This window comes from Amblyraja radiata, chromosome 7, assembly GCF_010909765.2.
Source record: "Amblyraja radiata isolate CabotCenter1 chromosome 7, sAmbRad1.1.pri, whole genome shotgun sequence".
Taxonomy (NCBI): domain Eukaryota; kingdom Metazoa; phylum Chordata; class Chondrichthyes; order Rajiformes; family Rajidae; genus Amblyraja; species Amblyraja radiata.
Window position 1 is genome coordinate 64101405 of NC_045962.1, and position 26132 is coordinate 64127536.

Sequence of the window (26132 nt, forward strand, 5' to 3'; positions counted from 1 at the left end):
CACCTGTGGTTAGGATTAACCCCAGTTCTCTGGCATTGTAAGGCAGCAGCTCTATTGTTGTGCCACTGTGCCACCCCTACTGTAGACAACAAGGACTGTTACGTTAGACACCTATTCATCAACTATAACTCTGCCTTCAATACCAAAATCCCATCCAAACCCATCTCCAAATTCCTGGAGCTAGGAATCAGCTTCCTGCTCTGCCACTGGATCCTCAATTTTCTGACCCACAGACCTCAATTAGTGAAGATAGGCGACGACACCTGCTCCACAATGACTCTTGACACAGTTGCCCCACAAGGATATTTTTAAAAATTACCCTACTATACTCCCAATGCGCTCACAAATGTACGGCCAAATCTGGCTCTAGTTCCATCAACGTCTGCAGAGGATGCCATGGTGGTGGGCCGAATCACAAACAATGATGAGATGGAGTACAGGAAAGAGATAGAGAGCTTAGTGACATGGTGACAAGACAATAACCTCTCTTTTAGACTTACACCTTTCTCTGTATTATATAATGGAATTAAGCGGTGCAATTTCATGCATATTTAATTAGTGTGCCTTTTATTTTGGCAGTAAATGTACAGGCTGCAGTGTGCTTAAGTTTGCACTTTGCTATGAAGTTTCTTACTTTGCAACATAAATATTCACAGGAGTTATATTATTAGGTAGTTGTAAGAAGTATTACAATTAAAATACCTGGAAATTCATTTCAGATTATTAATGTTAAAATGTGCTTTGTAATAGCAGCAGTGCCATGTGTTCTATTGAAATTTATTTTAATGAAATATATTTTTGGAGGCAAATTCCATGCACTAATGTTACCGATCATGTACGAATTTCTTGGCAACATGGTAATACAAACACGCTCTGATGTTCTATTTCACAAACATGTATAAAAAACACAGAATAAATTATTTTAAAATATTCATAAGCTAACCTTTGCACTGTTGGTGATTTCTTGTGATATTGATAGTTTGGACTCTGGAATTTTAATGCCGTGCCACGATGTAAGTGTATTTAACGAGGTAATTTTGTTTTTGTCATTGTGTATTCCACACGGGGAACTTGTCCAAGCTAGAAAATGCAGGCTTGCTTATCTACTTTTGAAGTCAATTTTTGAGGGAGGCTGTATCTACTTGAAAACATCCGGCTCCAGGCTATAAAACACAGCACAAAGTACCTTAGAGAATTATAAAGCTGGAAGGGATTGAAAGATAAGGAGAGTCAAAACTGTGGAAGGACTTCAAAAGAAGGATAAGAATTTCAAGGCTGAATACAATTATATATTTCATTGACAGTATTTTAACTTTTTAATTTCTGTGGCACAACTAATTCACATACATTTGGCAATCTGTGTGATTCTATATCTGCAAAAATACACCTCCGGCAATGAAAATTATTCTGCACTAACAGGCACATCAACCAGAATGTTACCAATGCACTCACTCACACACTTCCAGCTTTCTATCTGTATCTCACCTGCTTCCAAAGGTCACACGTAACAAGAAACATTGCAACTGACACTTTTTTTTTCCGGTGGAGGCAGGACTGGCCATCATGTTGCAAGGCATTCCTGAGGTCAATCACAGCATTGGAGGGAACGATGGGACAAATATCCTAATCATCCTTTCTTCACATATCTCCCTCTTTCTGCAATAACTTCTGACTTGGAAGCTGCCTTGTTTTTGGTTTTGAGGGAGCATTGCTACCACTCGAGTTCTGTGGATCCTGACATAGCTTAATAATTCTTTATGAGATCTGCAGAGTCCATCATCGGTGATTTAGTTTAGTTTAGTTTAGTTCAGTTTAGCTTAGTTTAGTTTAGTCTATTATTGTCACGTGGTACTATGAAAAGTTTTTTGTTGCATGCTATCCAGTCAGCAAAAATACTATATCTGATTACAATCATGCTATCCACAGTGTGCAGATATAGAAACATAGAAACATAGTAAAATAGGTATGAGTAGGCCATTCAGCGCTTTGAGCCAGCATGATTCAATATGATAATGGCTGATCATCTAAAATCAGAACCCCGTTCCTACTTTTTCCCCATATCTCTTGATTCCTTTAGCCATAAGAGCTAAATCTAACTCTCTCTTGAAACTATCCAGTGAATTGGCCTCCACTGCCTTCTGTGGCAGAGAATTCCACAGATTCATAACTCTCTGGGTAAAAATGTTTTTCCTTATCTCAGTCCTTAATGGCCTACCCTTTATTCTTAAACTGTGACCCATGGTTCTGGACTCCCCCAACATCAGGATTTTTTTCCTGCATCTACCCTGTCCAATCTTTTAAGAATGTTATATGTTTTATAAGATATCCTCTCATCCTTTTAAATTCCAGTGAATACAAGCCCAGTCGTAATTGTCTACCTTTGATGTATAATAGGAAATATATCTCATTTTCTGTGGACATACATGTACTGATAAGTTAATTGACTATTGTAAATACCCCTTGGTATAGATGTGACAAAAAATATCAAAGAAGATTTAATCAGCATACGAAATATCAGAAGCTGTACGGTGATAGGAAATGGGGCCACTGGAGCTAGCACGGGATTGATGGGCCAAATGACTTCCTTCTATGTTATTTTAAGTAAGAGCCATGAAGATTTGTTTCACTGGCAGTTGAGATGCATGCAGGAAAACTCATTCACGAAAGTGACAATCCAATTAAAGTATTCATGGAGCTCAGAAGCCCATCTCAAATGGGTATGCAATGACTAATTAATGGGAGCTACATGCTCAATTGAACCCATTTGTCCAACAAATTTGTTTTTTTCATGTTACTGATAATCTCTACTGCAGTATTCAGTCATCAAAATATTCCTCCAAATTAAGAATTCCATTATTTCATTCATGAATTTATTAATAATCTCAATTTAACTCGTTATATAATACTTCTCCAAACTTCTGTTGTTATTACCCCATTTGCAACTTTATAAATGCACTGATCTAAACAAAAGGAACATGACCAGGAATGGAATGTGCTAATTCTATCAAAATACATGGTTTAAGCCTTTTCATGTCCATTGCTTATGATTCAGAAGTGCCAAATTTGTATTTGAATGGAGACCAAGCTGGATTAATCTTGACTCAAACTTTGCCACCCCAAAAGATCATGAGATTTTTAAATGACTTTCTTACTAATAAAATGCCAGCTGAAGCCTCAATGTGATAATAATTTTGAAAAGTTTGATCTTTGGAGTTTTACAAAATTAGAGTTGACATAAAAAATATTTACATTGAGCAGCAGCTGGAAATAAATCCTCCAGTTTCTCAAACTGAATGTAGAATTAGTCTTCATTTATTTTTTTAAATTGTAAAAGATTAGTGGTATGGAAATTATAACTTGTTTTCCAGGGTTAGCGAATTAAGAACCAGAGGGCAAAGGTTTAAGGTGAGAGGGGAAAGATTTAATAGGGACCCGAGAGGCAACTTTTTCCCCAACAGAGGCTTGTACATATATGGAATGAGCTGACAGCGGTAGTAGATGGGTCAGGTACAATAACAAAATTTTCAAGATAGCTGGACAGATACATGGCTAGGAATGATTTAGAGGGATATGTGTTAAATGTGGACAAATGTGACTGGCTTAGACGAGCATCCTACATTGAGTAGGGACGAATGACCTGTTTCAGTGCTGTATGACTCTAAGACTCTGGGAAATTCTGTGTTTTGGAAATACATTTTTACTTTTGGAAAATGCAATATGTTTTCAATTGGACGGTGGGCGGCGCGACTCACGTCACAGCGGCATCTGCAGTCCGTCTGTCTTTTTGTATTGTGTATTGTGTATTGTGGACAGGAAAGAAAATCCATTACAGTGCCCTCCATAATTTTTGAGACAAAGAACCATCATTTATTTATTTGACTCCTTACTCCACAATTTGAGATTTGTAATAGAAAAAAACATATGGTTAAAGTGCACATTGTCAGATTTTAATGAAGGCCATTTTATACATTTTGGTTTCACCATGTAGAAATTGCAGCTGTATTTTATATATAGTCCCTCCGATTTCAGGGCACCATAATGTTTGATACACATGGCTTCACAGGCATCTGTAATTGCTCAGATGTGTTTAATTGCCTCTTTAATGCAGGTATGAGAGCTCTCACCACCTTATCTTTCTTCCAGTCTTTCCATCACCTTTGGAAACTTTTATTGCTGTTAATTAACATGAGGACCAAAGTTGTGCCAATGAAAGTCAAAGAAGCCATTATGAGATTGAGAAACAAGAATACAATTGTTAGAGACATCAGCCAAACCTTTGTCTTACCAAAATCAACTGTTTGGAACATCATTAAGAAGAAAGAGAGCACTGAAGAGCTTACTAATCGCAATGGGACAGGCAGGCCAAGGAAGACCTCCACAGCTGATGACAGAAGAATTCTCTCTGTAATAAAGTAAAATCCCCAAACACCTGTCCGACAGATCAGAAACATTCTTCAGGAGTCAGATGTGGATTTGTCAATGACCACTGTCCGCAGAAGACATCATGAACAGGAATACAGAGGTTGCAAGAAGCAAGCCACTGGTTAGCCACAAAAATAGGATGGCCAGGTTACAGTTTGTCAAGAAGTACTTAAAAGAACAGCCACAGATCTTGAAAAAAGTATTGTGGACAGATGAGATGAAGACTAACTTATATCAGAGTGATGGCAAGAGCAATGTATGGAGGAGAGAAAGAACTGCCAAGGATCCAAAGCATACCACCTCATCTGTGAAACACGGTGGTGGGGGTGTTATGGCCTGGGTATGTATGGCTGCCGAAGGTACTGGCTCACTTATCTTCATTGATGATACAGTAGGCCCCCTGACCATGACTGACCATGAGTGGTGCATCCTAGCTTGCAGGTGATGTGTGGATGCAAGCCTGGTCAATGTCATATGGAGGACAGGCTGTTGCCCATGCAGCAGGTCCCCCCTCTCCACGTCGCTGATCGATCCAAAGGAACAGCAGGGCCATTACAGTTTGACACCAGCACCATCGCAGGAGTTGTCAGAGCGAGGTTGTAGACAACGACAAACTACCTTAGGGGCTTCGACTCCAGATTTCCTTGAGGTTTACTCCAAAGAGCCATTTCTATGACTGGATATGTCCACAAGGCAGTGGAGGTTTTAAATCAGAGTTTTCCCTCTCCTAGATGGACCATCTTCCCAGGCTGCCGAGCCCCATCTGCCCGAGACTCATGGGGGCGGGAGCGACTACCTTCCCGTGCAGGTCTATAGCACCAGCCAACTGCCCTTAGATGATATAACTGCTGATGGTAGTAGCATAATGAATTCTGAGGTGTATAGACACATCCTATCTGCTGAAGTTCAAACAATGCCTCAAATCTCATTGGCCGGTGGTTCATTCTACAGCAAGACAATTATATCAAACATACTGCTAAAGCAACAAAGGAATTTTTCAAAACCAAAAAATAATAAATTCTTGAGTGGCCAAGTCAATCACCCGATCTGAACCCAATTGAGCATGCCTTTTATATGCTGAAAAGAAAACTGAAGGGAACTAGCCCCCAAAACAAGCATAAGCTGCAATACAAGCCTGGCAGAGCATTACCATATAACCATATAACAATTACAGCATGGAAACAGGCCATCTCGACCCTTCTAGTCCGTGCCGAACACTTATTCTCCCCTAGTCCCATCTACCTGCACTCAGACCATAACCCTCCATTCCTTTCTCATCCATATAACTATCCAATTTATTTTTAAATGATAAAATCGAACCTGCCTCCACCACCTCCACTGGAAGCTCATTCCACACTGCTACCACTCTCTGAGTAAAGAAGTTTCCCCTCATGTTACCCCTAAACTTCTGACCCTTAATTCTCAAGTCATATCCTCTTGTTTGAATCTCAGTGGGAAAAGCTTATCCATGTCAACTCTGTCTATCCCTCTCATCATTTTAAAGACCTCTATCAAGTCCCCCCTTAACCTTCTGCGCTCCAAAAAATAAAGAACTAACTTGTTCAACCTTTCTCTGTAACTTAGTTGCTGAAACCCAGGCAACATTCTAGTAAATCTCCTCTGTACTTTCTCTATTTTGTTGACATCCTTCCTATAATTAGGCGACCAAAATTGTACACCATACTCCAGAATTGGCCTCACCAATGCCTTGTACAATTTTAACATTACATCCCAACTTCTATACTCAATGCTCTGATTTATAAAGGCTAGCACACCAAAAGCTTTCTTTACCACCCTATCTACATGAGATTCCACCTTCAGGGAACTGTGCACAGTTATTCCTAGATCCCTCCGTTCAACTGCATTCCTCAATTCACTACCATTTACCATGCACGTCCTATTTTGATTTGTCCTGCCAAAATTTAGCACCTCACACTTATCAGCATTAAACTCCATCTACCATCTTTCAGCCCACTCTTCCAAATGGCCTAAATCTCTCTGTAGCCTTTGAAAATCTACTTCATTATCCACAACACCACCTATCTTGGTATCATCTGCATACTTACTAATCCAATTTACCTCACCATCATCCAGATCATTGATGTACATGACAAACAACAGTGGACCCAACACAGATCCCTGTGGCAGCCCACTAGTCACTGGCCTCCAACCTGACAAACAGCCATCCACCATTACTCTCTGGCATCTCCCATTCAGCCACTGTTGAATCCATCTTGCTACTCCACCATTAATACCCAACAATTGAACCTTCTTAACCAACCTTCCATGAGGAACCTTGTCAAAGGCCTTACTGAAGTCCATATATACAACATCAACTGCTTTACCCTCATCAATTTCCCGAGTAACCTCTTCAAAAAATTCAAGAAGATTAGTCAAACATGACCTTCCAGGCACAAATCCATGTTGACTGTTCCTAATCAGACCCTGTTTATCCAGATGCCTATATATATTATCTCTAAGTATCCTTTCCATTAATTTGCCCACCACTGACATCAATCTAACAGGTCTATAATTGCTAGGTTTACTCTTAGAACCCTTTTTAAACAATGGAACAACATGCGCAGTACGCCAATCCTCCGGCACTTTTCCCATTTCTAATGACATTTGAAATATTTCTGTCATAGCCCCAGCTATTTCTACACTAACTTCCCTCAATGTCCTAGGGAATATCCTGTCCGGACCTGGAGACTTATCCACTTTTATATTTTTCAAAAGTGACATTACTTCCTCTTCTTTGAATCTCATAGTTTCCATAGCTACTCTACTTGTTTCCCTTACCTCACATAATTCAATATCCTTCTCCTTGGTGAATACCAAAGAAAATAAATTGTTCAATATCTCCCCCATCTCTTTTGGCTCTGCAGATAGCTGTCCACTGACTCTCTAATGGACCAATTTTATCTCTCGTTATCCTTTTGCTATTAATATAGCTGTAGAAACCCTTTGGATTTACTTTCACCTTACTTGCCAAAGCAACCTCATATCTTCTTTTAGCTTTTCTAATTTCTTTCTTAAGATTCTTTTAACATACTTTATACTCCTCAAGCACCTCATTTACTCCATGCTGCCTATAATTATTGTAGATCTCTCTCTTTTTCCAAACCAAGTGTCCAATTTCCCTTGAAAACCATGGCTCTTTCCAATTTTTACTATTTCCTTTCAACTGAACAAGGACATAAAGATTCTGTACTCTTAAAATTTCACCTTTAAATGTCCTCCATTAACAGAGAATACACCCAACAACTGGTGATGTCCATGAATCGCAAGTTTCAAGCAGTCATTACATGCAAACAGGGATTTAGATGAAGAGAGGCCCTAGGCTATTCCACTTGTGAGACCCCTCCCAATCCCCCACCCCCACGACGAGAGGAACATGGAAGAGTCCACCAGATTTACACAGATGTGCAGCCGAGCGTGGCCAATGAGATAAGGGCAGGAAAGCTGCACTTTTTATTTATTGCCAGTGCTAGTGTCGGCTTAAAACACTATGATTCTGAAATGGAGGGCAAGGAAAATTACTGAAGTGTTGTTTAGAGACTACAGTGTGTTGTGACAGCATATGTAAGAAAGGCCTATGACAGTGTCAAAAATATTATACACCAGGCCCGTACGAAGCTTTTCAAAAAGGGGGGTGGCATGGCAGGATTACAATTTTTTTATGTGAAATAAGTGCACGCAGCATCTATCACAAGCGCAAAGCTGAAAGGCCCTTGTGGCCGGGGTCCAGGGCCCACTTAAGGGCTCTGGGGTTTTAGATACTCTCTGGTGCATTCTGAGCCTTATTTTGGAGGATTTTTGCACCAAATCTATGACCAATATTTCAGAAATAATTTTGGTTGAGTCAAGAATAATGAGTGGTTGGAATGGGATGATTGGGATCATTGTTGTATACATTTTTTTAAATCAAGAATTGAAGCTATTATCTAAATGGTGGCCGATTAGGAAAAGGGGAGATGCAGCGAGACCTGGGTGTCATGGTACACCAGTCATTGAAAGTAGGCATGCAGGTGCAGCAGGCAGTGAAGAAAGCGAATGGTATGTTAGCTTTCATAGCAAAAGGATTTGAGTATAGGAGCAGGGAGGTTCTACTGCAGTTGTACAGGGTCTTGGTGAGACCCCACCTGGAGTATTGCGTACAGTTTTGGTCTCCAAATCTGAGGAAGGACATTATAGCCATAGAGGGAGTGCAAAGAAGGTTCACCAGACTGATTCCTGGGATGTCAGGGCTTTCATATGAAGAAAGACTGGATAGACTTGGCTTATACTCGCTAGAATTTAGGAGATTGAGAGGGGATCTTATAGAAACGTACAAAATTCTTATGGGGTTGGACAGGCTAGATGCAGGAAGATTGTTCCCGATGTTGGGGAAGTCCAGGACAAGGGGTCACAGCTTAACGGATAAGGGGGAAATCCTTTAGGACCGAGATGAGAAGAAACTTTTTCACACAGAGAGTGGTGAATCTCTGGAACTCTCTGCCACAGAGGGTAGTTGAGGCCAGTTCATTGGCTATATTTAAGAGGGAGTTAGATGTGGCCCTTGTGGCTAAAGGGATCAGGGGGTATGGAGAGAAGGCAGGTACGGGATACTGAGTTGGATGATCAGCCATGATCATATTGAATGGCGGTGCAGGCTCGAAGGGCCGAATGGCCTACTCCTGCACCTATTTTCTATAGAAACATAGAAACATAGAAATTAGGTGCAGGAGTAGGCCATACTAACCTGGATTTCACTCAATTCCTCCAACTCCTTTGACCCGCGGTCCCCTGCTATTTCCGGCAGATTATTTATGTCTTCCTTAGTGAAGACGGAACCAAAGTAGTTATTCAATTGGTCCGCCATATCCTTGTTCCCCATGATCAACTCACCCGTTTCTGACTGCAAGGGACCTACATTTGTATCTATGTAAGCTGTCCTTGTTTTATTAATCAAGTTGTACTGTAAAATGTTATGTAAAATGTTATAAAGGAGCATGCAAACACTGCAAATAAAATACTGTAAGTTTTTGCAGTAAATATTTTGCAGTTGTGTGTTGATTTGATTGCCTGTTACTGTTCGACTGTGTTAAAAAATATATGCAAAATGAAAGCCGCAAACTATGGAATTCATATTTTTCAGTATTGTTATCAAGGAAAAGAAAGCAGTTCCAATTGTTTGATATTATTCATATGGAGGAGAAAACAAAATTGCTCTAAAACCTACCTTAAATTTGCAATCTCACTAAAGATAATCCCCCTTTCTCTCTCCCCCTCCCCTCTCTCTCCCCCTCCCCCTCACTCTTTCTCTCCCCCTCCCCTCCCTCTCTCTCCTCCCTCTGTCTCAACCCTCCCTTTCCCCTCTCACATCCCCCCCTCTCTCTCCCTCCAATGGTAGAAAGGATAAAGGAAAATGTCTAATATCTGCAAGTAAAGTGGCCGATAAATTGTTCCATCACAGCACATTGGCAGAAAATGCCCAATTCTAGTCATGGCCCCAACTTAAAAAGAACAATTATTTCCATGAGCAGAAGTTGGGCACAATTGAGTTTGCAATATTACACATTATACAGCACAACATTTGTAAAGAGAAACGGGAAAGTCCAGTATTCATAAGTTCTTAGGAAGTATTCCTTGCCACAGCTCAATAACAATCAATCAAGATCAAACTATTCCTGTTGAGTAAACAATATAACAATCGATGCGTGAGTGTTTTGTCAGTAAAGAAACATGGGGGCAAGAAAATGACAATGGTATGACATTTAATTTTAGGTTAACTCTATGGTCCCTTGGATTACTCTACAAAATTGAGGCAGTTTTAATGAAAACTAAGGATATATGCAAATGAAATGGTATTTTGACACTCGTCCTCAGCTCTCAATGTTATAGTAATGGCCATGGAGTCATTCATCATGGAAACAGGCCCTTTGGCACAACTTGTCCATGCTGACCAAGATGCCCCATCTAAGCTAGTCTCACCTGCCCATGTTTGGCCCATATGACTCTAAACCTTTCCTATCCATGTACCTGTCCAAATGTATGTTAAATGCTGCAGTATAGTTTAAGACTAATCTTTTGGTAGGTTTTTTGGTTGAAGATGTACGGGTTATCTAACTTGAATATGTTTAAATAAATAATCACTGTATAATTACACGCTGGACCTAAACATTGAAGGTTTTGGTAGAAAGATACCCTCAGTTGTCACTGACAGGTCACTTGGTTGTACAAATTGCCTTAAAATCATGGAAAGTGGCATTTACAATTATTAGTTCAGATACAGATTTCCAGGAGCTAAGCCTCACTGAGGAAAGTGAAACGTGGTTGCAGACAGATTTTATCAGTCTGATATCTTAAAATCAGCATTTTCCAAGATTACGGCAAGACAAATAAATCACTGATGCCAATTCAACAAATTATGTACATTTTATAAACATTGCTAGCTAATAGCATAATCTATCCCATTGACCGGTTCACTTGTGCTGGTAATGTCAGCTATGTAGGGTCTTTAATCACAAAATAATTTTAAATCAATCAAAGATAAGGGTTTCAACAGTAATTTATAATCAGTAATCTGGGTACTGATGCAGTGATTAAATTAATGGACTAGCATCCAGAAGATTGGACTATTAATTCAGAACATATGTTTGAATCCCATCACAGCAGCTGCTGAATTTCAATTCAATCTAAAATTTTAATAAAGGTGTATCAGTAATGGTGACCATGAAACTACTGGATTGTTGTAAAACTCCTTCCAGCTCACTGATGTCTTTCAGTGAAGTAAAATTGCCATCCTTTCTCATCTGGTCAATAAATTACTCCAGATTCAAAGCAGCCTATTAACTGTTTCGGAAGGGACTGCAGAAAGTGGTTTACACTGAAGATAGACACAAAATGATGGAATAACTCAGAGGGTAGGGCAACATATCTAGAGAAAAGGAATTGGTGACGTTTCTCAGTCAGGTTGAAGGTCAGTCTGAAGAGTTTTGACCAGAAACATCACCTATTCCTTTTCTCCAGAGACTCTTAATTATCTTCTGAATGGCCAATTAAGCTACAGAGTTCAAGGACAAATAGAAATGGACAACTAACACCAGCCTCGTCAACAATATTCATACATCTGTAAACAAATACAAATAATATTAATGTAGGCACAAAAGACTGCAGATGCTAGAATTTGGACCCAAAAAAGGGAGAACTCCTGAGGTACTCTGGATAGATGAATAGTTTTGACCAGAACATCGACTGTCCATTTTCCTTCACAGATGCTGTATGGCCTGTTCCTCCAGCAACTCTTTTTTTTTTTGCATTAAATTACTGTTGCTGTGTTTCCTTTGAAATAACTGACGTTTCATCTATATTACTAAAAGTAAGATCTTGACCACTTCCTGTTTTTCTGCTTCATGATTTTTGAAAAATCGCTGCCACTTATGGCTGTGATTTTTGGCCATCTTACTCAGAGTCCCCCTCCACTGTGCAGAACAAGAGGATTTTTCCCATCGATGAAAAATAAAAGAGTTATTAATGTTTTAAAATTTTTGACATTCTGTCTGCTGCCCCTGCTGGTGGGAGGGGGAGGGACTATAAAACCCGTAAGTGTTGTGCTTCACTCAGTCTCTGCAAGATGGCGGAAGCGAGAAGGTCACATCTCTCTGATCGTTGGTGGTGGTAACTGCTTTGAAATGCTGCACTGCAAATGGTTGTTGCTGGTGGTAATTGCTTGGAAATGCTGCACTGCAAATGGTTGTTGGTGGTGGTGATTGCTTGGAAATGCTGCACTGCAGATGGTCGTTGGTGGTGGTAACTGCTTTGAAATGCTGCACTGCAGATGGTCATTGGTGGTGGTAACTGCTTTGAAATGCTGCACTGCAGATGGTCGTTGGTGGTGGTAACTGCTTTGAAATGTTGCACTGCAGATGGTCATTGGTGGTGGTAACTGCTTTGAAATGCTGCACTGCAGATGGTCGTTGGTGGTGGTAACTGCTTTGAAATGCTGCACTGCAGATGGTCGTTGGTGGTGGTAACTGCTTTGAAATGCTGCACTGCAAATGGTTGTTGGTGGTGGTGGTAACTGCTTTGAAATGCTGCACTGCAAATGGTTGTTGGTGGTGATAACTACTTTGAAATGCTGCACTGCAAATGGTTGTTGGTGGTGGTAACTGCTTTGAAATGCTGCACTGCAAATGGTTGTTGGTGGTGGTAACTGCCCAACTTCCTGTTTGCACTGTATATTGATTTTAGATAAAACACTACCACTTACTGCTGTGATTTTTGGCCGTCTTACTCAGTCCCCCTCCGCTCATCAGGTGCAGAGGATTCTTCCCATCAATGAAAAATAAAAGTGTTATTATGTTTTTAAAAATGTTGAGAATCTCTCTTCTGTGAATCATGCCATGAAGGCCACGCCCCTTCCGGTGGGAGGGGGGAGGAATTATAAAACCTGGAAGTGTGGGTGTGTTTCAGTCTCTGGAGGATGGGGGAGGGAGAGGTCACGACTCTGTTTGAGCTGTGAATCAACTGAACACACTGAATGCATACTGAACTGTGAGTGTGGTGTTTATGTGGTGTTTTGTGTGGTTTTATGCTGGTTTCACCCTGGTTGAAATGGTATGAAACTGCATTTGAATTTGGTGGCCTTGCACCCTGCATGAAATGGTATGAAACTGCATTTGAATTTGGTGGCCTTGCACGCTGCATGAAATTGTATGAAACTACAATTGAATTTGGTGGCCTTGCACCCTGCTTGAAGTGGTAGGAAACTGCACTTGAATTCAGTGGCCTTGCACCCTGCTTAAAATGGAATTTCAAGGAATAGCCGTGAGTCAACTGCTCGTCCACCAGTCGTGAGTGAGCTGCCAGTACATCAGGCTTGAGTGACTGAGCTGTTACCCCAATAATCCATTTGGCCCACAATGTCCATACTAGCCCTCTGGAAACTTGTCCCTTCAGTCCACAATACCCATAATATATCTTGACCAATGAGATGGAAGACAAATTTAGTAGATTTTCATTCCCAGATGATTGTTTGATGAAGAGTTAAGATGAAAGGGTGAAGCAATTAGTTGTGGTCTTGATGTTCAATCATGTCAAGGTATAAATACTTGCATTCATGCATTCCACAAAATTTACAAAATATATTTTTAGTTTTTTACATTTTGAATATTATCCCCAAATCTAAACATATAAAAAAGTATCCAAAAATGCAACAAATTAAGTTCAAATATTGAACCCTTTATTCTGTCCTCTTTTCACCAGGTGAAACCAGGTGGCGGGTGGCGCTCCAATGGCAGCCTCGCCGACAGTCTGTCTTTTCTTTTCGTCTCTTTTTTGTTATTTTTAGTGTGTTTAAAAAGTATGTATTAATGTTCTCTGGTTTGTTTTGTGTGGGGGGTGGGCGGGGCGTCGGGGGAAACTTTTTTTTCAATCTCTTACCTTGCCGGAGATGCGATTGTTTGCCGGATCATATCTCTGGTTGCTCTGCGACCTAACATCGTGGAGCTGGAAGCTTTGCTCGGGAATGACTTTAAGCCCGCGGGCTTACCATCAGAGCCGATTCCTTGCCTGGGATTATGATTAGGATTATGATTTTCTATCCCTTTATTTTTGTTTGTTATACTTATTGTGAAGATCCCTCCGTCTATATGAAATCTGTATGCCAAATGGCGGTGGTGCTTACACCATTACGAAAGTTTTGAGAAATCAATTCTAATAACTAAGGATTTGCAATCTATAAGTCATGAATAATATCTCTGGGGAAATAATTAAAAGATCCATGTGGCATTTCTCTGCCCACTATTCTAATATTGACATTAACCAGTCTTCTAATCAGCATTAATTCATTTAAAATAAAACTAATTAATCCCTTACTTAAAATAATGAACAGAGGAATGTCATAAAAGCTTGTTAAGCTCTGATCAATTAATACTGTTGACAACAATTTTGAATCCCATAACCTTTAAAAGGCTGCTGTAAAAAAAATTTAATTGATTTCTGTCTGTTTTCTTTCAGTCAAAAAATCATTGAACCCCATGCCTATTTATCAAAATAGAATAAAATTCCCTAATGTATATCAATTTTTGCCTCAAATTTCACTAAGGGAATATTACTTAAAAGGCATTGTGGCTATGATATCTGTCAGTTTAAATCTCCCTGTGCTGCAATCATGTTTCCAGGAATGTTTTCAAGATTCAACATTATGTGGCAACTTCTTTGCTTTTCACCAGTTCACTAATCATTCTGAACATATAATGCTTGACTGTGAAGGTAACGGCTGCTGGAATGTTATAGTATCTAGGAGAGACATTAAAAACAGTTGAGCACGATCAAGTATTATCGTAAAGCTTTATGCATATGAATTAATTTGTAATTGCTAATTAGTGTAGTAGCAAGGCTAAATTTCTAAGTATTAATTTATTACACTGCCATTGACGACAAAGCTCTACCATTACAGAATTTATTGAAGCTGAGTTGCTACAGCAACAATAATGGTGTAAAGTGGTGAAAAAATGGAGCAGCTTCATCTGACAGGAGACTTCACTGAGAATGGTTCTATTGTAGAATCATGGCTTACCTGCTAGCATAAAACTATGAAGAAGGGTCTCAACCCAAAACATACCCTTCTCTCCATTGATGCTGCCTGTCCTGCCGAGTTACTCCAGCTGTTTGTGTCTATCTTCAGCATAGGACTATTTCTATGGGGAATAAGAGGCTGAATTGTAGGAAGAAGTGTCACATTCCCTTCCAAGTCAACGGTTTTGGTGAGGTTGAAGAAGGCCGTACAGTATCTAGCGGCCGGTGCTGCTTCTTGCATTTTTCTTAGAGATTAGCTCTTTAGACACGAGGTGGGAGAGGTTTTTGACGAAATGCAATGAATATCCTTCCCTTCTCAAAAACAGATGTTAGGACTCCAGATTTGTGATTGAAGCACTTCACCCCTGAACTTCAATGGTACTTTATTGTCACATGTACCGAGGTACATTTAAATTTCTTTTTTGCATATAGTTCAGTAATAGTATTACTATACATAAGTACAAACTTAGTTAAGTGTATGGGAATAGTATACTGAGACAGTATGCAAGAGTCACCTTGTTTTAGCCCCATTTTCATGATTCTGGTCTAAATTGTTATACAGTAAATGTAGAGTTGTTAGAAATGTAGAGAAGGCCTGTTGTCTTGGAGGCACTGCAGTGTCGGCCTGGCCAAGAGTAGTTAATGCTGTCCTCCACCTCTGCTCCACTGCTCCCTGCCTCCACAGGCCATGTCCAATCCATGCACTCGGCATCTTAGAGCAACGGGTGGTCCAGTCGAACTCCAGTGGCCAACTCCACCGATGCCTCGATCCAGACACACCGACCTGTGAGCTGTCTTTCCTTGCCTCACACGGCCACCATTCAGTCTTTGTGCCCAGAGGCTACCAGTCGCAGCTGACCTCGTAACAATCAGGGCGTTTTTGAGGGGACAGAAGACCCCAATCCTCTTACTAACACATTTGTTTCGCTGCCACCGCCACCATTGTCATCTTGCATTAAGCCCCTGTCTTGTATCCGGATTGACAGTATGGCTAAGAACCTTTAACCCTTCAGCAGGCATTAGACTGGTTAGTTCTCAGCTTAGTTGCATATAAAAACATCATAAACTACATATCAAATCTTAGTATATCACACAAAAGCATCATAAATTAGATATTGAAAAAAACACAATACATGATTTAAAATCCAGAATAAAAAAGAAAAATCAGCGTCCTACAATGAGACAACAATACCAGTGTTTCCACAACTGGGATTCGTAGCATGTAGTGCTAAACCTTATGTTTGACAAAGCCACGACAGTTACATTTTTACAGTTATTTATCCTGCAAATGAATTTATACATATGTTTTCTTAGGCTAGCTCCTAAAGTACTGACTCCTGCTGCCACAAACATGTTACTTGCTCTAGGTTCAGCATACAGTCAATAGTTGAACTTTTGCATGCTGAGATGATTAAGTCTAAGCTATCATTGAAGTTTGCATTGAAACATAGGCGAGTATGTCACTGAAAGTAAGCATGCAGGTACAGCAGACAGTGAAAAAAGCCAATGGCATATTGGCCTTCATTGCGAGAGGATTTGAGTTTAGGAGCAAGGAAGTCCTACTGCAGTTGTACAGGGCGCTGGTGAGACCGCACCTGGAATATTGTGTGCAATTTTAGTCTCCTAATTTGAGGAAGGACATTATTGCTATTGAGGGAGAGCAGCGTAGGTTCACAGGTTAATTCCCAGGATGGCGGGACTGACATATGATGAAAGAATGGGTCGACTGGGCTTGTGTTCACTTGAATTTAGGATGAGAGGGGATCTTATAGAAACATATAAAATTCTTAGAGGATTGGTCAGGGTAGATGCAGGAAAATTGTTCTTGATGTTGGGGGGAGTCCAGAACCAGGGGTCACAGTTTAAGAATAAGGGGTAGGCCATTTGGGACTGAGATGAGGAAAAATGTTTTCACCCAGAGAGTTGCGAATCTGTGGAATTCTCTGCCACAGAAGACAGTGGAGGCCAACTCCTCCTGCCATCAAAAGCTCATCATATGTTAGCCCACTCAGTATACTGCAGTAATAAAGATTTGTTTCTAATTTTTACAGGTATCTTTACATCAAGCCATGACTAACTGATTAAAGCAGTGTTTTACCATTGCAAGTATTTTTAGCATGCAACCCAAGTTATAATGAAGAGCAGAGAAACTGTTGAAACTTCAGGAGATTGCAAGGCCATTGTGGGATACCAACTGTCTAAAATTGACCAGTGGGAGAACTAAATCTTTGTTATTCTTTAACACAATGTAATTAAGAAGATGCAGTCCTTCACCAACATTCCACTGAGAAGATAAAGTAAATGAAAAACACCTGGTGTTACTTTAAACTGTGTAGGAAAGAACTGCAGGTGCTGGTTTAAATCAAAGGTAGACACAAAATGCTGAAGTAACTCAGCGGGACAGGCAGCAACTCTGGAAAGAAGGAATGGGTGACGTTTCGGGTCGAGACCCTTCTTCAGATTGATTAAACTAATTCTTTATGACTAATGAATGGAGAAACATGCATTGGTTAATATTTTTCAGGGGTTTCATAAAGACAGGAGCTCACAGGAAACACAGCTGGAAATTGTAGGGTAGCATATATTTTGGTGACATTCAAATAAGAGAATTTATTTGCTTGTGGGATTATTTAGGGTCTTTTAGGATGAATTGCGTTAAGTTTAGCAAGCAATTCTTGAAATAAATAAACACATTTATTCTGAAGTCAATGGAAGTGATACCATAATTGGACATTCCAACGCATCTCGTGGAGGATAAAGAAGAAACACAACAGTAAAACACAAAGTGCTGGCATAATTCAATAGGTTAGGCAGTATCTCTAGCCTTTGCCCACCCATTTGCCAATCAAATTCGCCTCATCTGTATCCACCTATCCCTTGTGTAGGAAGGAACTGTAAATGGTAGTTTACACTGAAGATAGACATAACATTTTGGAGTAAATCAGCAGGTCAGCCAGCATCTCTGGAGAAAATGAATACTTGATGTTTTGGGACAGAAGAAGGGTCTCGAAACATCTATTCTTTTTCTCCAGAGATGCTGACCCATGATGGGCCGAATGGTCTAATTCTGCTTCTATCACTTATGACATGACCTTATGACCTGTAATGGAAGATAAATTTCTTCATGAAAGATATACACAACATCCTATCTCTATCTCCCCCTGAAGCCCAAAAACCAATCAAATCTGCTTAACCTTACCCGCTGCCTCAAGGATATAAAGTGCTGGATGGCCCAGAAATTCCTCCAACTAAATGAGAGTAAGTCTGAGGTCATCCATCTCAGCCCCTCGAACTCAATCAAAGCAGCCTTGGAAGCCTTACCCCACTACTCAAACCTCACGTCAAAAACCTCGGCGTGATATTTGACTCAGCACTGAAATTTGACAAACAAGTCAAAGCAGTGGTAAAAGCTAGCTTCTTTCAGCTTCGGACGTTAGCTTAAAAAAAACAATTCCTCCACTTTGATGACCTCGAAAAGATCATCCACACATTTATCTCCTCCCGCCTAGATTACTGCAACTCTCTTTACACTGGCATCAGTCAATCTTCCCTGTCCTGCCTGCAACTGGTCCAAAACGCCGCAGCGAGACTCCTGACGGGCACCCGAAAAAGGGACCACATCACCCCGATCCTGGCCTCTCTTCACTGGCTCCCTGTGCGATTTCGTTAACATTTCAAGACCCTCCTCTATGTCTACAAAGCCCTCAATGGGTTTGCCCCCTCCTACATTAAAAGTGTTCTCACCCACCACTCCACCTCCAGGTCCCTCAGATCGTCCAACTTGGGGCTGCTGAATATCCCGCGGTCTAGGCATAAGCTTAGGGGCGACCGCACCTTTGCGGTTGCAGCTCCTAGACTGTGGAACAGCATCCCCCTTCCCATCAGAACTGCCCCCTCCTTCGACTCCTTTAAGTCAAGACTAAAAACGTATCTATACTCCCAAGCCTTTCCTGACGTCCACTGAGCGAGGGCTATATGTATATGTGTATGTAGTTTGTTTGTTTATACTATTCTTATGACAAATGTAAAGCACTTTGGCCAACGAGAGTTGGTTTTTAAATGTGCTATATAAATAAATGTGACTTGACTTGACTTGAGATTAAGAATTATAGCAAGTTGACCAATTTAAATTTTAAATGCACTCATGATGGGAAAATAAAACGATAATAGACGGCAAAAGCTGTACTTGGCCCGATGACTGCTACCAATTAAATCTGAATCCTTAGATTTTTCCAAACAGTATGCAGAAGTGTGCTTTCTTTTGATGATACCATGCCCTGCAAATAGGAGAGAAACACTTGCAGTGTCAGGGGTTTTAGAAGATCTGGCTAACAAATTATTCCACATTGTATTTTAGTATCAATACAATGTTGTCGGTCATCCTAATGCCATTTGTGAAAGTCACATAAAGAACAAGTAGCTTGAGGCTCACGGAACAATAATGTCAGATTTCAATGTACAACTTGATACGAATGCTGCCATTGTTTGTTTATGCTTGGTATTCCCTGTGGACATGTTGCAGGTTCTTGCATTCTTTGCTGCCGTCACATAAAAGGGGCTTGCTTCAATAGCATCAACACTCTTCTGAATGCAAGAGAATGTGATCCTGAACGAATTGATTGAAAAATGGGCCGAGTTTGTGAGAGAGCTTCAAATCTTTTTGAGGGACCTGGGTAGATTTGTGATGAAAATCGCTTGGAGGAAATATATATTTGCACATGGGATCCAGGGCTTCATTCAGATGCAATAAGCTGCCAAAGAGGTATCGGTAAGGACAGGAGTGCAGTGTGCCATTGTCTGCATTTCAGGGATCGTGCAACAGAGGAACAGATCCATTTCCATGTCCATGTCCATGTCCACGCTGCCTTCCCCTGTGGACTTCTCTTCATAGATATGGAGTTTGGGTGGAAAAGCAGCAATGAGCAACAAACGGTGAGATGTTACAGAAGTCAGTAACAACAGATTGGAATTGCGAGGTTCAGAGCACGGGAGCGACCAAAGGCTTGATCTCTATGGGCAAAGGAGTCAAGGCACACATGTGAACATATTTGAAGTCAATAGACAATAGACAATAGACAATAGGTGCAGGAGTAGGCCATTTGGCCCTTCGAGCCAGCACCACCATTCAATCTGATCATGGCTGATCATCCGCAATCAGTGCCCCTGTTCCTGCCTTCTCCCCATATCCCCTGACTCGCTATTTTTAAGAGCCCTATCTAGCTCTCTCTTGAAAGCATCCAGGAACCTGCCTCCACCGCCCTCTGAGGCAGAGAATTCCACAGACTCACCACTCTCTGTGAGAAAAAGTGTTTCCTCGTCTCCGTTCTAAATGGCTTACTCCTTATTCTTAAACTGTGGCCCCTGGTTCTGGACTCCCCCAACATCGGGAACATGTTTCCTGCCTCTAGCGTGTCCAAGCCCTTAACAATTTTATATGTTTCAATGAGATTACCCTCTCATCCTTCTAAACTCCAGAGTGTACAAGCCCAGATGCTCCATTCTCTCAGCATATGACAGTCCCGCCATCCCGTGAATTAACCTTGTAAACCTACACTGCACTCCCTCAATAGCAAGAATGTCCTTCCTCAAATTAGGGGACCAAAAGTCACATGGGGTTTCACGTCTTCATGAGCATACAAAATATGCAGCTTGAATATTGGCCTTTTGAACAACACATCCTGGGGGGAAAAACTGGGCTAATAAGAGCTGATTTTTCTGCGAGTAAATGACAAATTAAATTGTTCAGATCGGTGAATTTGATGATTTCATTGCAGGTGAACATTGCCATTTTTTACCACAATTAACATCATTTGGAGAATGATTGATACCGTTTGAAAAATGCTGGAGTAAAATTTAAGAAAAAAATAAAAATATGCCCAATTAAAGAAATTTTCATTAAGTTCCTCTACTCCAGTTTAACCAATTTTAGGACTCATGAGGATGACTGTCTAACCCCAAACAATCTAATTGAATACAAAAGATATATAATTATACTTGAACAGTATCATATCATATATATTATATAAATACTTTCTGTCCATTGCAAAACTGGATTAGGTACAGTACCTACAACCACATGTATAAAATGCATAAGGAATAAAAACAAGATTTTTCCCACTGCCTTAGCTGAAGAGATAAAAGTAATCAAGAACAGTGCTTGATCTTTGGTACATCCAGCATGGCCCGAAACTAACTGGGGATGAAGAACAAATGTAATTAACTTGAGATACTGAGACAGGAAGCAGGAAATATCCAGGATCACTTCTCTCCAATGTATGACAAGCCAATTTGAAAAGCATTCAAAGATACAATCAGACTCAAGTGGGGAAATATGGTCCTGTACCTTAACAATAATCTCAAATTTTGTGCATAGATATTAGGCTAAAATTGCAGAAGATGGTAGGTCTGACTTCCAGCAGGGAATCATTCATGTAAGAAGAGGAAGAGGATCAATGAGAACATGGGAATGTGGGAATACATGAGGGCAGGGTGAGACATGGGGTGTGTGTGGCCACATCCCTCTCCAACCCCTCCATGATCATCCTTAATGAAGCTAGATCCATAGCACAAGTGACCTTATATTACTGTGAAGCACAGACTCATAACTCTATGGAGATTGCCGATTATATCAGTGCTCAGATTAGCTGCAGTAAGACTAATGTGTAATCACTTTGACTTAATGAGAAAAGATCTGAAAGCGCTGAAACAAATTGGACACACTTGATGCATTTGGCACAAATTGCTCATGAAGGCTATTTTGAGTATGTTTGATACTTTCGTTGCCGATACTTTCTGCTCATTGCAAAACCGGATCAGGTATTTCCAAGCACAGTTCGGTTTAACACAGCAGGCATTTTTGGAATTTAATTAGCATGCACAAGATGTCATCAATGTGTGCAATAGTTATCTTTGCCTTAGGTGGATTAATTGAAACAATGATGTTTGACCTGCAACCTTCAATTTTAGCTCTTGGCAGAACAAAAAGCAAACCACGCAGAAAGTTGCCAAGGAGACATAAGATACAAAATCTCAATGGACACATTAATGTGTTTCTGTTTGCAGGTGATTGGCTTTATTTTCAATTCTCTGCTTGTGGTGGAAATCAGATGTCTCACAGTGATTAATGCAGCTAATCAGAGCTGATATAAACGGCAATTTCCCTAGAGTTATGAGTCAGTGACTAACAGTGATGTAAAGTCACCTGTGTTTTATATTTGAGGATGATCATGGAAGGTTCTTGAGAGAGATGTGGCCACACTCAACTAAAACACACCACACCCCTGTCCTAATTCTTTCCAGTTGTGTATGAAGGAACTGCAAACCTAAAACGTCACCTATTTCTTTGGTACAGAGAGACTGCCTGACCCGCTAAGTTACTCCAGCTTTTTGAGTCTATTTTATTTTCCAGCTGTTCTAACTACCATGGACAGAGTGTAGGAAGAAACTGCAGATGCTGATTTAAACCGAAGGTAGACCCAAAATGCTGGAGTAACTCAGCGGGACAGGCAGCATCTCTGGAGAGCAGGAATGAGTGGCATTTCGGGTCGAGACCCTTCTTCAGTATGAAGAAGGGACTCGCCCCGAAACATCACCCAAGCCTTCTATCCAGAGATGTTGCCTGCCCCGCTGAGTTACTCCAGCATTTTGTGTCTATCTGCCATGGACAGAGACTCTTTCAGGCTCTGTGTCACTTTTCAGGCTTTCTAGCAACAATGCCCAAACCGGCCTCCACCAAATGACTCCATCAATACTTAATGCCATCTCGGGAGAGCAAACAACATTATGAAGAACCACTTACTCCCCTACCATTTCAACTTCTCCGCTCTCCTAGCTAGCAAAAGATACATAAGCTTGAAAGCAGTTACCGCTAGATTCAGGAACACCTTCTCACCCTCTGTTATCAGACGACTAAATAGGCCTCTCATTAGCTAAGGTTATTGTTCCATCTCCAATACTACCTTATTTCAGGCCTTTTTTTTTTGTATCTACACTTGCTCTGCAGCTGTAACAATGCTAAAATAATGTGATACTATAACACTGTATTCTGCACTCTGGTCTGGTTATTATTTTCTTTGCATTACCTGTCCCTGTGTGTGAACCAATTATACTAATGTAAGGTGATTTGACTGGATAGCAAGCAAACAAAGTTTTTAACAGTCTTGATTACAGTTTTTGATTTTGATTACTCCAATCATTCTGGGCGCATGTTCATAAGTTATAGAAGCAGAATTCGGCCATTCGGTCCATCATGTCTACTCCACCATTTAATCATAGTTGATCTATATTTCCCTCTCAATCCCATTCTCCTGCTTTCTCCCCTGACACCCTTGTGGGCCTGTCCCACTTAGGCCAATTTTCAAGTGACTGCCGGCGACTGTCTAGTTGCCAGCAGTCGCCTCAAAAACCGGCAACTGGAACGGCGACTGTCAGAGTGGAAAACACACACACACACACACATCGCTTCCTTCACCAGCCTGTTATGCAGGTGGGGGACAGGGCAAGCGGAGGGGGGGGGGGGGGGGGGGGGGGGGGGGGGGGGTGGGGGGGGGGGGGGGGGGGGATCGCTGTCTGAGTGAAATTCACACGGTGCAAAGCCAAGGTAATACAGACACACACATGAACAGGAAGATTGGCGCTGTAATTAAGATGGTGAAAGCACAGTGTACGGTGAATCCTTTAATAGAGGGGAGGAGAGCGGGGAGAAGGGGGGAGAAGTGGTGGAGATAACTTTTAAGAAACCAGAGATACATGGCTGTGAAGCTCGGCAAACATTTAACATTACCGGTCGGTTATCCTTGTTTCTGAAAACTACTGCTTACATTTTTTCTTCCCAATGAGCCACTGAAATTCACTGGTCAGCATCGGCTGCAACCTATGAGGACCTTCCACCTCCTGGCAACCCACCAGGACCTCCTGGCGACCCACCTACAGCACGAGAATTCTCGCTACTCTCCATGGCGGCTTCATTCTGGTCACCGTTCATTTTTCAACATGTTGAAAAATTTGCGGCGACCATAATGAGGCCGCGACTAGTTCCCAGAATGCGGGAACTACTCACGACCATGAAGGCGACTCCCCGGCAACCACCCGTGAACATGTGGCGTCGATGTGGCGACTGCATAGTCTCCTGTAGGCACGTAAAAAGTTGTCCAAGTGGGACAGGCCCATTACTAATCAAGAACCTGTTAATCTGTGCCTTGAAAATATCCAATGACTTGGCTTCTACAGCCATCTGTGGCAATGTATTCCGCAGATTCACCCTCCTCTGACTAAAGAAATTCCTCCTCACCTCCTTTCTAAAGGTATGTCTTTATTCTCAGTCTATGTCCTTTGTCCTACATTCTCCAATAGTGGATATACCCTCACCATATCCAGGTATCCAGACATTCACAACTAAAAGCTGTGGGTAATAATCGGGCAACATGTAGTCTCCACAGTCCACAAGGGGACTTTCTGCGTGACACAAAATAAAGCCCAAGTACAATAAATTCATATGGGTATGACTGACTGACAAAAAACCTTATAAAACAACAATAATACAATTAGTAGTATTTAGTCAATAAATATAGCAACATAACAATGATAATACTGTACAATAAACAACAAAATGCAATACAATAAACTAAGATTACCGTACATATATCTTAGTACAAATGATAATTATAAACCAATACCAATACTTAAACCAATGATGTAACAGCTGCACTCTCTGCTGACCATTCCATTGGGAATCGCGCATGTTGCATTACACTGTAGTAAAAAGGAGGAAAAGACTCAAACTATTTTTTTTAAACAGATTTCCCCAAATATGTCTTTGTTTTAGGGAATTACTGAATGAGTGCTGCATGCAACACCCATTTTAACTCAACTAATAAGAATTAAATCCAATTCCTTGATTCATTTAAAAAAAGCATCATTTTAATTATCTTAAAAGGTAGCGGAGACATGTTACTCACCACATCAGTTTGAATTATATTTATCTTCAAGATCTGAAGGAGAAGGGAGTGTACATTAACTAAATTCTCCATCTATTGAATAAGAAAGATTGGAAATAATTTAATTCTGGTTGATTATTGATCGGTAATTGAAACAAAGAGGTTTTAGTAACAATACCAGATTAGCAACAGTGGCTGCAGTATATTATAGCCAGGAAGACGTTCTGACAGCCCAATGTGGTTCATTAATAAGATTACATTTAACATATGGATCATTAATTAAATTCTAGACAGACAGGTTGATCAAATGCAAATTATGAAGAGACTTGTTCCAGGGATGGAAATGCCTTGCCATGACAAACAGTGAAAAGGCTACTGCAAAATTAATATTACAGAGCATAAGGATTTGACATTTTGCTGGAGTTATTTTGCATAGCTATGTCAAGCTGGATCCTGGTCCGAAGATGTAAAATTACGCATTGGGAAAGCTGCTGGGACTGTTCAAAAACTCTAAAAGATATGAAGCGCCAAAGACATCTGAAGCAGCACTAAGATCGAGCTCTATAAAGTACTTGTGCTCTCAATACTGCTGTATGGAGTGGAAACATGGACACTAAAGAAGGAAAATGAAAACAGATTTTCAACATTTGAAATTATGTGCCTTCGCAAAATAATGGGAGTGTCATGTCTCGACAGGATCCGGAACACCTCCATACGTGCAACCTTTGGTATCGAATTAACCATTCTGGAAAGAATTACAACAAAAAGACTACGTTACTTCGGCCATATACAGCCAATGCCGCCATCACGCTTTTCCAAACTAGCATTTGAGGCATGAGTCATGAAAACCTCCCATGAGGAAGACCACCAAAAAGATGGAGTGCAGACTGCAGCAAAAAGAACATCAACTCTCTGGTCAGAGCTTGCTGGCTAGCTAAGGACAGAAGACAGTGGCAGAACATCATATGAAGCAGATGGCACCACTCAACCACTCAAATGTGGTGGGGGGGGGGGGGGGGTGGGGGGGGGGGTGTTCAGTGGAGGGCCAATGGAGGTCCAGTGGAGGGCCCAGTGGATGCCCTGGTCTGTCTCTCTGTCCCTCATCACTCACCCCTCTCACACCGCGCCCTGTGCGGCAATGGCGCCGCCGGGTGACCGTTCTACACGACCCCCAGGTCGTCTCTTCCGCTGCCGCCGTTGCGGTAACACACCCTA